Source organism: Schistocerca cancellata, chromosome 10 (assembly GCF_023864275.1).
Source record: "Schistocerca cancellata isolate TAMUIC-IGC-003103 chromosome 10, iqSchCanc2.1, whole genome shotgun sequence".
NCBI classification, from domain to species: Eukaryota; Metazoa; Arthropoda; class Insecta; order Orthoptera; family Acrididae; genus Schistocerca; species Schistocerca cancellata.
Window position 1 is genome coordinate 23,555,513 of NC_064635.1, and position 8,545 is coordinate 23,564,057.

The 8,545-nt window shown below is 40.7% G+C and overlaps 1 pseudogene; it reads right to left on the reverse strand.

The window, feature by feature from the left end:
- Positions 1–8,081: 8,081 nt before the first annotated feature.
- LOC126106928 (5S ribosomal RNA) lies at positions 8,082–8,199 on the reverse strand (annotated as a pseudogene).
- Between the last annotated feature and the right edge of the window lie 346 nt (positions 8,200–8,545).

Below are 8,545 nucleotides of genomic sequence, written 5' to 3' on the forward strand. Positions count from 1 at the left end.
ATTCATTGCTATTTAATAGTATACTATACATATGTTGACAGTAATCTACCTCCAGTTTCATTGTACCTAGTGCAAATCGCTTTGCGATAAATATTTTTGTTTCGAGTGGGCGTGAAAACGTACATAATCTCAATTTTCCTTGAGTTTACATAATATTTCAATTGTAAACAAATACTGCTGCACAAGTTATACAATGTTATTATAATACATCAATATTTATTGGACACTTTTATCGAACACTTCCTAAAACATAGCTCTGCACTCAGATGTTATACGCAGTCCACCTGACTCTTACATCAGTAGCACGAGGTCAAATTTATTATGATACCATAGTGTAATATACACGGTGTTTCCACAAGAGCGTGTAGGATGTAGAGGATGCTCCACTCAACAATTTGAGGTGGAAGAAGCTAGCTTAAGGAGATAACAGGAATAAAATCACAGCACTGTGTACTTTTTCATTTACTTTAATTACATCATCATCATCATCATTTAAGACTGATTATGCCTTTCAGCGTTCAGTCTGGAGCATAGCCCCCCTTATACAGTTCCTCCATAATCCCCTATTCAGTGCTAACATTGGTGCCTCTTCTGATGTTAAACCTATTACTTCAAAATCATTTTTAACCGAATCCAGGTACCTTCTCCTCGGTCTGCCCCGACTCCTCCTACCCTCTACTGCTGAATCCATGAGTCTCTTGGGTAACCTTGCTTCTCCCATGCGTGTAACATGACCCCACCATCTAAGCCTGTTCGGCCTGACTGCTACATCTATAGAGTTTATTCCCAGTTTTTCTTTGATTTCCTCATTGTGGACACCCTCCTGCCATTGTTCCCCTCTACTAGTACCTGCAATCATCCTAGCTACTTTCATATCCGTAACCTCAACCTTGTTGATAAGGTAACCTGAATCCACCCAGCTTTAGCTCCCATACAACAAAGTTGGTCGAAAGATTGAACGGTGCACAGATAACTTAGTCTTGGTACTGACTTCCTTCTTGCAGAAGAGAGTAGATCGTAGCTGAGCGCTCACTGCATTAGCTTTGCTACACCTCGCTTCCAGTTCTTTCACTATGTTGCCATCCTGTGAGGATATGCATCCTAAGTACTTGAAACCGTCCACCTGTTCTAACTTTGTTCCTCCTATTTGGCACTCAATCCGTTTATATTTCTTCCCCACTGACATTACTTTCGTTTTGGAGATGCTAATCTTCATACCATAGTCCTTACATTTCTGATCTAGCTCTGAAATATTACTTTGCAAACTTTCAATCGAATCTGCCATCACAACTAAGTCATCCGCATATGCAAGACTGCTTATTTTGTGTTCACATATCTTAATCTCACTCAGCCAGTCTATTGTTTTCAACAAATGATCCATAAATAATATGAACAACAGTGGAGGCAGGTTGCAGCCTTGTCTTACCCCTGAAACTACTCTGAACCATGAACTCAATTTTAATTACAGTTAACTGCAAATACAATCACTGACACAATGAACTTACCGTTTGTAGTGTCCCTTACAAAATGTGCTGAAACTGACGGCCATCAACCTCAATGCAAGTATGACATCGGCGAACAGGATTCTGATGCACCGTGATAAATATCATTGGCGTGTTTCGAATCACATCACAGGCAGCTTCAATTCTGGCAGCTGATTCCATCTCCGTATCCACTGGTGTCTCATACACAAGTGACTTCAGACACTCCCATAGGAAATAATCAATGGGATTCAGGTCAGGTGACCTCGCTGGCTATGGAAAAGGACCTCCCTTTCCCATCTAGCGTCCTGGAGATACTTCCTAGTAATCACGCTCGTCCTACTCAAATGGTTCAAATGGCTCTGAGCACTATGGCACTTAACTTCTGAGGTCATCAGTCCCCTAGAACTTAGAAGTACTTAAACCTAACTAACCCAAGGACAGCACACACATCCATGCCAGAGGCGGTACTCGAACCTGCGACCGTAGCGGTCGCGCAGTTCCAGACTGTAGCGCCTAGAACCGCTCGGCCACTATGGCCTGATCGTCCTCCTCTCTTCCTTGCAGGAAATAAAGAATGTACGTTTAAATAAACAGCACAGTGCGTGTAAACTTGTACGCATGTTAGTTGTAAACAAGCTGGAAATCAGTAATGTCAGATAAAACATCTCCGACCCGACGTTCCCTACTTCATATTTTTCAGTGGAGTATTCTCTCAGTCCTGTTACATTTTTGAATGCTCTTACAGAAACTCCCTATAGGTACGTTAACAGTAATCTGCCTCCTTTTTCATTATATCTAGTGTAAATCATTGTGAAATGAGATTTTTTTGTTTCGTACATAGTCATCATTTACAGCGAATGTAGCGTAATATTTCAGTAGCAGATAAATACACCTGTACAATTTATTTTGTGTTATTATGGTATCTCAGTATTTACTTGACATTTTAAGAAACAGTTTTAAAATTGTAACATTGCACTTAATACGTGGTTTTAATTGAATTCTTGCATGTTTATCGTATATCTTTTTAGAAAAGAGATTTAGGGTATCAAGGAATGCAGTTCAGGTATGTGACTGAGCATATGCCTACACCAAGTCATCAAGGGGCACACACTGATTTTGCTACACATGAAGCAAACTTCAAGACGGCAAGGCAGTAAGTACTACTTACAATGTAGCTTCGTGCAGACAATGATTTGGACGCTTGCACCAGCAGAACTAAGGAACAGAACAAATCTGATTTATGATTTATGTGTGCATATTTTGTATGTATTTTATGTATGTAGAAAAATAATAAGAGATAACAACCAATAAAGTTTGACTCTTCTATTTACTGTTATATTAATTTAAAGTAAACATTTTCGCAATGTGGTTAAATTACGCTAGTCAACAGTGGTTTTGGTACAGGCAAAGTACATATAAAACGTAATTCTGTATTGTAATGTGACATAAATTGTGAAACCAGAAAGTTTCGATCACGTCAGGATTAAAAGTTACAGCCTGTGAGTTATATAACACAGCTGAATTTACTGTGCTTTGTGTTTGAAAGGAGTGTGTCACATAGTGCAGTGACCTTTTTTGTTCTCAACTTTAATGTGAACTACTTCTTAAATGTAATATGTAACATTAGTGTATTTGACATTGTGTATCTAAACCCTCCAGTCACATACATTTGCTTACTCTTCCTTCTATATTATCTCAAGTCATTGAATTTTTCTTTTCTTTTTCAGGAATTGATCTGCCTAAGTTCATTCGACAGAAAAGTGTTTTGTAGGCGTTGAAATCAAAACATGGATATGCAAACAATCCCGATTCATTTTGTCATACATGTGGTGAATGCACGACAAGGAAAGAAAAACGACCAATTTCTAACTTACTGAAGACGTCGTATCATTTATACTTCAAATGCCAACTGGGAGATCAGGATAAAGGTTGGGCACCTCACATAACTTGCACTAGGTTCAATTCTAAATTAACACAGTGGTTGAAATGAAAGAAAGACGACTTACCATTTGGCATACCAATGATCTGGCGAGTGCCTCAAAATCATGTTGATGATTGCTACTTCTGTTTGACAAATATAACTGGTTTTTCATCAAAGAATAAGCAGAATATTAAGAACCCTAACCTGCCCTCAGCAATTAGACCTGTTCCCCACGCTGAAGATCTGCCAGTTCCAACTCCTCCACTAGTGTGGGAAGAAATTCTGATCATGAATCTACAAACGCTGAGGGAGCACAATGTCAATCAAGTGAAGAGGAGCACTTTTCAGGACAAAGAACACATTTAATTACACAAGCAGACTTGAATGACCTAGTTCGAGATTTATACTTATCCAAGGAGCACGCAGAAATTTTTCCTTTACGTCTTAAGGAATGGAACTTACTTCATGAAGAAACAAGAATTACTCTCTTTAGGACGTGATAAAGATCTAATGACGTATTACCGTATGGTGGGCAACGTTTGTGCTTGTAGTGTTGTAGTAGAACTAATGAAACAATTAAACATACCATACGATGCCGCTGTACTTGAGGACAATATTATGGAAATGGAAGAGGATGTAGATAAAGATGAAATGGGTGATACGATACTGCGTGAAGAGTTTGACAGAGCACTGAAAGACCTGAGTCGAAACAAGGCCCCATCTGGTGAGCAAGATGTGCGAGACAGGCGAAATACCCTCAGACTTCAAGAAGAATATAATAATTCCAGTCCCAAAGAAAGCAGGTGCTGACAGATGTGAAAATTACCGAACAATCAGTTTAATAAGTCACGGATGTAAAATACTAACGCGTATTTTCTACAGACGAATGGAAAAACTGGTAGAAGCTGACCTCGGGGAAGATCAGTTTGGATTCCGTAGAAATATTGGAACACGTGAGGCAATACTGACCCTACGACGTATCTTAGAAGAAAGATTAAGGAAAGGCAAACCTACGTTTCTAGCATTTGTAGACTTAGAGATATCTTTTGACAATGTTGACTGGAATACTCTCTTTCAAATTCTGAAGGTGGCAGGGGTAACATACAGGGAGCGAAAGGCTATTTACAATTTGTACAGAAACCAGATGGCAGTTATAAGAGTCGAGGGGCATGAAAGAGACGCAGTGGTTGAGAAGGGAGTGAGACAGGGTTGTAGCCTATCCCCGATGATATTCAATCTGTATATTGAGCAAGCAGTGAAGGAAACAAAAGAAAAATTCGGAGTAGGTATTAAAATCCATGGAGAAGACATAAAAATTTTGAGGTTCGCCGATGACATTGTAATTCTGTCAGAGACAGCAAAGGACTTGGAAGAGCAGTTGAACGGAATGGACAGTGTCATGAAAGGAGGATATAAGATAAAGATCAACAAAAGCAAAACGAGGATAATGGAATGTAGTCGAATTAAGTCGGGTGATGCTGAGGGAATTAGATTAGGAAATGAGACACTTAAAACAGTTAAAGTAGTAAAGGAGTTTTGCTATTTGGGGAGCAAAATAACTGATGATGTTCGAAGTAGAGAGGACATCAAATGTAGACTGGCAATGGCAAGGAAAGCGTTACTCAAGAAGAGAAATTGGTTAACATCGAGTATAGATTTAAGTGTCAGGAAGTCGTTTCTGAAAGTATTTGTATGGAGCGTAGCCATGTATGGAAGTGAAACATGGACGATAAACAGATTGGACAAGAAGCTTTCGAAATGTGGTGCTACAGAAGAATGCTGAAGATTAGATGGGTAGATCACATAACTAACGAGGAGGTATTAAATAGGATTAGGGAGATCTGTGGCACAACTTGACTAGAAGAAGGGATCGGTTGGTAGGACATGTTCTGAGGCATCAAGGGATCACCAATTTAGTACTGGAGCGCAGCGTGGAGGGTAAAAATCGTAGAGGGAGACCAAGAGATGAATACACTAAACAGATTCAGAAGGATGTAGGTTGCAGTAGGTACTGGGAGATGAAGCTTGCACAGGATAGAGTAGCATGGAGAGCTGCATCAAACCAGTCTCAGGACTGAAGACAACAACAACAACAACGATGCTGCTGAATGGCGCTTGTTTATTGACTCTTCCAAGACAAGTCTGAAGGCTGTACTATTGCATAATAATACGTTTCCATCTGTACCTATAGGGTAAATTTGTCAGAGATACTTGAAGTTATAAGGTATAAGAACGAAAACTGGAAAATATGTGGTAGTGTTAAGGTGACTGGTTTACTAACTGGTCCCCAAAGTGATTTCCAGAGTATTGCTGTTTCCTTTGTCTTTGGGACAGCCGTGAAACAGCTAAACATTATACAGTTAAACAGTAGCCACAACGAGAGAAATTGGCTCCAGGGAGAGCAAATAAATATGTACCTTTGGTGGGTTCTCAAAATATTTTCCTTCCTCCACTGCTTATTAAGCTCGGCCTTATGAAGAATTTTCTCAGTGGAATGGACACAAATGCTAATGGTTTCATGTATCTAAGTGAAGGGTTTCCCGAATTAAGTGACGCCAAATTGAAAGAGGGGATTTTTATTGGGCCACAAATTAGGAAGTTAATGCATGATAAGAACTTCGGAGAAAAATAAGTCAGTTAGGACTTGCAGCCTGGCGTTCTTTTAAGGATGTCGTTGAAGGTTCCCTAGGGAATACAAGAGCAGAAAACAGTGACATATTAGTCTTTTAGAGAACTATACAAATCTTGGGTGCAGAATGTCACTAAAAATGCACTTCCTTCATTCTCATTTATATGTCTTCCCTACCAATTTGGGAGCGGTTAGTGACGAACACAGAGTAAGGTTCCATCAGGACATTTTGCGAATGGAAAGCCACTATAAAGGTAGATGGAACCCTTCAATGTGAAGTGACTACTGTTAGTTTTTCAAGCTTCAAGGATATATATCCCACACAAGGAATACTTCATCATCAAGACTCATCCCTCCACCATCAACATGCTCATCGAGCAAATGAATGTTGCCATTTTTCTCGCAAAAATGTACATTACGCCCAGGACATTGGAGTAAGATAGTTTTATGGCATGAAGTCTGTTATGTTGTTGTTGTGATCTTCAGTCCAGAGACTGGTTTGATGCTGCTCTCCATGCTACTCTATCCTGTTCAAGCTTCTTCATCTCCCAGTACCTACTGCAACCTACATCCTTCTGAATCTGTTTAGTGTATGCATATCTTGGTCTCCCTCTACTATATTTACCCTCCACACTGTCCTCCAATACTAAACTGGCGATCCCTTGATGCCTCAGAATATGCCCTACCAACCGATCCCTTCTTCTATTCAAGTAGTGCCACAACTTTCTCTTCTCCCCAATTCTATTCAATACCTCCTCATTAGTTATGTGATCTACCCATTTAATCTTCAGCATTCTTATGTAACACCACATTTCGAAAGCTCCTATTGTCTTCTTGTCAAAAAAAAGTCTGTTATATATTGTCTAAATTTAGTGTACACCACCAAGTCTCTGTTTTTACATACAGGCATTTGAAAACGTCCGTAACAAAAAATTGGTGGGTGACGGCGAAAATATAACTGCATTTTCAGATTCAGAAAATCCAAATTAGTTAGGTCCACCAAGTTTTATCTCTGTACCTGTTATCGACCACAAAATTAGCGCTTCCACATAATGGATTGTGGTCGGTATTTTGCCAACGGCAGAAATTTATAATAATTAGTACACAAGATTTTTCAGATCTTAAATATTTTTTGTGCATCTGGGTATACGAGTGATAAAAAAATTTCATTTCAATGCTGGCATTTGAAAAGAAAGTTTTACCCTATAAAAGGGTTAAAGTATTCTGGTAAGCAGGTAAGGGTATTTAGTTTAAAAGATGTTAGAGGGCTTCAAGTAATCTGCAAACGTGACATGAAAATGCCCGGCGCTACGCGCAGCCTTCTGCACCTCGTTCACGATCGGTGTTTGTGGAGCTGGACTCATAACTTTTTACGTCGTCATTGCTTGAGTGGTTACTATTCACCTTTTAGGGACACTCAGTGAACAGAAAGGATAGTTCTTACGCTCTGACAGGGGATACAAGTCGCCAAGAAGGGTAAGGCAATCTAAATTTAGGTGGACACTGTAGGTCGTAAAGACGAGGTGACAGTGTAATTAGCAAATGGTAATTAATTTATGCATAGCGTTCAGTCTCTCGAGAAGATCAAAAGGGTTAGCGGCAGGTCGCTGTCTCCTCTGTGAGACACACGGGCCGCCGCCTCATGGCGGTGCCAGCGGACAGTTATTATTCAATTTCTTTCTTTATGGCAGGCTGCGTGGGGATCAAAGATCAGCCGTATTACGCACGCGTTGCCTGTGTTCGTTAAGGAGAGCCATTTTCGCAGTGCAAATCGACGAGTGCATGAAGATCAGAGGAGGTTAACACGTAGTGAGGTCATGACCTGCTCTGGTACATTATGTTATTAGCACTCCGTCGTCAGGCCACGAGTGGCCTACCGGGACCATCCGACCGCCGTGTCATCCTCCGTGGAGGATGCGAACAGGAGGGGCGTAGGGTCAGCACACCGCTCTCCCGGTCGTTATGGTGGTATTCTTGACCGAAGCTGCTACTATTCGGTCGAGTAGCTCCTCAATTGGCATCACGAGGCTGAGTGCGTCCCGAAAAATGGCAACAGCGCATGGCGGCCTGGATGGTCACCCATCCAAGTGCCGACCACGCCCGACAGCGCTTAACTTCGGTGATCTCACGGGAACCGGTGTAACCACTGCGGCAAGGCCGTTGCCACATTATGCTATAGTCATATAATTTTAATTATCATCTAGAAGAAATACTCTTACCTGACAAAAGTAATGGGATAGCGATATGCACGTATACAGATAGCAGTAGTATCGCGTAGACAAGGTATAAAAAGGGCACTGCATTGACGGAGCTGTCACTTGTTCCTAGGTGACTCATGTGAAAAGGTTTCAAAAAAAAAGTTCAAATGTGTGTCAAATCTTATGGGATATCAGTCCCCAAGCTTACACACTAGTTAACGTAAATTATCCTAAAGACAAACACGCAACATACCCATGCCCGAGGGAGAACTCGAAACTCCGCCGGGACCAGCCGCACAATCCATGACTGCAG